Raw genomic sequence first — 4,177 nt, forward strand, 5'->3', positions numbered from 1 at the left:
AAAACAGCTTTAATGCTGAACTCAACTCAAACATAACAAAACTGGAAAAAGATCAAAAAATAAACTAACACCGGCGGAATGACAGAACACACAGCAAAATAAACGGTAGATCGCGACACAGACACCAAGAAACACAGGGCTTAAATACACAGAGGGAGCAATCAGGGAATGGGTAACAGGAGGGAAACACAGCTGGGGCAAATCAGGCCTAACGAGACAAGGGGGAAAAAAAACCAGACACATTAACATCAGACATGGACTTTCAACGTAAAACAGGAAACATAACACAGACTCACGGGCAGGCACTATAACAAAGGGAACAGAGACGTGGGAACAGGGCAGACACAAACACTGACTGAACACGGGGATATAGGAACTTAAGATACACATAGACACGAACTAGACAAGGGGATGCAGGTGATAGGGGAGACAGAGTAACTAAAGAAGACAGAGACATAAGCCATTAGATAGAACTCAAAGAAACCAAAAAACTAGACAGTATAAATAATATAACTCAAAAGCCCTGGGTCGACGACCCAGGCATCCTAACAGTATGTGTATTTTTCTTACAAATGTGGCAGTTGGAGATACATTGTGCCATTTGTACTCTATCCTTTTATTACAGTATGCCTTCCCCATCATCTTCACCTATGACATCTCAAAGTTTCTGGCTTCAATTCTCAACACGTTGGTAGGCAGCTCTAAACACCACATCCAAAAGACATTAGATTTTGTTGACAAAGGGATGTTATTACATCTTTCATTACTGAAGCGGTGGACGCAGCTCGTAAGAAATTACAGAATGACTTTAACTTCAACAACAGGAGCACTCTCAGCACTGACCAAGTGTGTTTGCTTTTGGAACTGTCTTCTTTCCACATTTTTTACAAAAACGGGTCAGTACAAAAAACAGAAAAAAAACATGGGCAAACAACACAACACTGTGGCCAACTTGTTCATGGAAGAAGTGGAAAAGAGGGCTCTGTTGTCCTACCCTGGAACACCACCAAATCATTGGTTCAGGTATGTGGATGACACCTGGGTGAAAATCAAATCTGACGATATACCACGGTTCACTGGTCACATTAACTCAGTGCACCAACACATCAAGTTAACCAAAATATCAAGTTAGCCTTCTTAGACTGTGAGATTCAAAAGTTGATGTGTAACATAAACCAACGCATACAGATCAGTATTTAAGATTTGTTAGTATTTAAGCCACAGAGACACTGTGTCCCTGTGGCTTTCAAACACCAAAATACTCTGTGCCAAAAATTGGTCCACCCCAAGGATCTGGTCCCCCACAGAGTAACGGGGAAAACCCCACAACCTCTGGTGAAGTGCATGGCAAAACACAAAAGAGCTAACTCATCAGACCAAGACTCCGCACTCTATTCACACCTACAGGTTAGTTGAAGAAATCAAGGAGGCCGTTTACTGAAAAAGGGAAAGACCATCTCTGAATTGAAGGAATCACAGCATCTTACAATGTTATGATTGCAGCAATTCCACAACCCTGTGTGAATGGCCATTGATCAGTGGTCTCTGATCAGTGGTTGTTGTTGGTCATGACAATTTCCATATTAATAGTCAAGAAACTGACCTCAGTAGTGCTAGTTTCATGCATCAAGACACTACAACAGTAGTTCATTTGGGCTGAATTACAGCAAAGAAAACTCTAAGCACTTAGATTGTCAAATAGACAAACGATTAGGGGGAAATCATGTAAGTGTAATGCTTAGATTAGATTTCACACGGCTAATACAACTATTAAATGAAAACACAAGTGCTGGAAAAGAACAAAATGAGAAGTAAATATGCAGCGTGGGCATCCTTTCAAATCAAAAGCACAAAACCAGGAATTAACTGTCATGCACAACAGCTGCACCATATTAAGGAATATTCACACAACACATACAGCTTTTATGGTGCGGTGTGGTTTAGAAAGAGGCAGGATGGGGAGAACCATTACTGGGCATAAAAAAGGAAAGTTGTGGAGAGGTGGATGGGATGTTCACCCTGTGAGCGAAACAGAGAAACCTTATGATGCTTCAGATAAAGAACATATTCAAATGTCTTACTGTAGAAAAAAAATAATTAGGAAAATATGCAAAAGCTTCTTCAAGTCCTTACAACACAGAAGCTGCATTGTATGGTTTTGGCTTGTCGATTCTCTATGAAAGACTGCTTTCTCAGGAGGATACAAGCTCGCCATTGATAGATGTATTCAAATCCTCATGTGGGACTTGGTCAGAATAATGGACGCAGAAAGTGTCAGAGTTTCAGTGTGTGTTAAACAGTGTGTTAAATTAAATGGATGGTGAGAGGACAACAAAAAGAAGATAGAAGAGGAACTGGAGAGGCCACATGAAAGTAACCACGAGGGATCTGCACAAATTCAGAAATTGCCATCTGTCTTTTTGAAGGCAACACTGGGGTCACTATGACAACAGTCTCATAGTGACAGCTTAATGCAAAGATAAAACCAGATGTGAAAACCTGGGTGAGAACTTGGACTATATTTGCAAAGTTTAGAGCGCACGTGTAGTGCTGTGATAAAGTAATTGCCCCTAAACCTAAAAACTGGTAAGCACAAGTCCTTGTCAATCAAGTGTTTGCAATGACTGGCAGTGAGTCTTTCACATCGCTGTGGAGGAATTCTGTTGAAGGTCATGCAACAGCATCTCAAATGCATTTAAGTTTGCACTTTGACTCGGCCAATCCAAAATGTTCATTTTGTTTTGGGGTCAGAAAAGGTGGCTCAGAAAAACAAAGAAACCTTTAGCATGACCCACATGTTAAAAGCTGCAAAGCCTCGAAAACCCTCCAATGTGGCTGAATTAAAACAATTCTGCAAAAACGAGTGGGCCAAAATTCCTCTACAGCGATGTCAAAGACTCATTGGCTTCATTGCAATTTTTTTTCTTTTATTCAGGTGGTCTGTCTAATATTAATATTTATTTGATGATGTGAAAAATCCTATAAAATTCACACAAAAAGAAAAAAGAAAAGAAACGAAGAAGAAGTCAGGAAGGGGCAAATACTTTTTCATAGTACTGCAAAAGTTTAACTCATCAAATGTCACATTACATGATGGGTAATAACAAGAACAAGCCTAAAATACTGGCTGATCAGATAAAGACATCTGCCTTCACACAAAAACCTGTACATGTATGATATATATGAAACCTTACTTTTTAATCCTAACTTTTCCACTACTGAGCAAGAGTTTGAAAAAGGAGAAGAGAGTGTACGCCTTTCCGCCCAGCGAGGCTCAGACAGCCAGTGTAGAAATTGCTAATAAAACAAACATGTCTCTGCTTGCCGCCTGATTATAATCCAAACATAATTCAACAAAAAAAACTCTTGCGCCTAATTTCAATGAACAAATAAGCATGACTGTGTCCCGAAGAGCGCTGAGCAAAGCTAATAAATGTGCCTTTTCATATGAAGTACTCCTCTCACAGCAGTTTATCTGTTTGCAACAAAGAAGCGGCCAAGTTTAGCAAAGCACCTGAAATTGGACAAATACTGTCTGATTCAGAAACAATGAAATTGTTCTTTGTCAGAGTTTATTTCATTCCTACATTTAGTTTAATTAAAGCTGATCATTTTTCTGCTATTGCACTAATAATAAACATCTGTGTTTTTCTATAATGTCTTTTTAACTTTGACTAAAAGTTATATCAATATACTAAAGCTAGGATGCACGAGGTCAAAGTCACATTCCAGAACAACATTCCTTCAATTAGAGAAAATTAATTAAATCGGATTGACAGGTTAGTGAAAACAACTGTTAAATGCCATGATTTTCTATGTACTGCACCCTGGCTTTTCTTTCAGTGAAGTCCTCGAGATACTTTGTCAGTGATAAGAAAATAATCACATCCTACTCCCCACATGGCTTCTTCTTTGTGTTGCGTTTATGGCGTAAATGTAAAGTTGGGCTACTCAGCATCTAGTTAGTCTTATAAAGTACTTTGTAGTTAATTTGAAATGCAACTTTTCTAACAGGCAAACAAACATGTAGTATAAAGATTACTATGTTTCACCAGCTCAGTTTAGTACATGGTAATATTTTCTTATTTTCACCACATTTCCAAGAATAAAGCTTGGATGTAAGATGATTTTTGTGTGGTTTTACTAACCACAACTTCCCCATCCAGTACATAATGCT

General features: G+C 38.8%; 1 protein-coding gene across 4 annotated transcripts in view; it reads right to left on the minus strand.

The window, feature by feature from the left end:
* Positions 1 to 4,177, minus strand: part of lrrc17 (leucine rich repeat containing 17) — a 26,657-nt gene that overhangs the window by 11,073 nt on the left and 11,407 nt on the right. The window lies entirely within an intron of this gene.

Source organism: Pundamilia nyererei, unplaced genomic scaffold (genome assembly GCF_000239375.1).
Source record: "Pundamilia nyererei isolate P.nyererei 1_Seehausen unplaced genomic scaffold, PunNye1.0 scaffold00014, whole genome shotgun sequence".
NCBI classification, from domain to species: Eukaryota; Metazoa; Chordata; class Actinopteri; order Cichliformes; family Cichlidae; genus Pundamilia; species Pundamilia nyererei.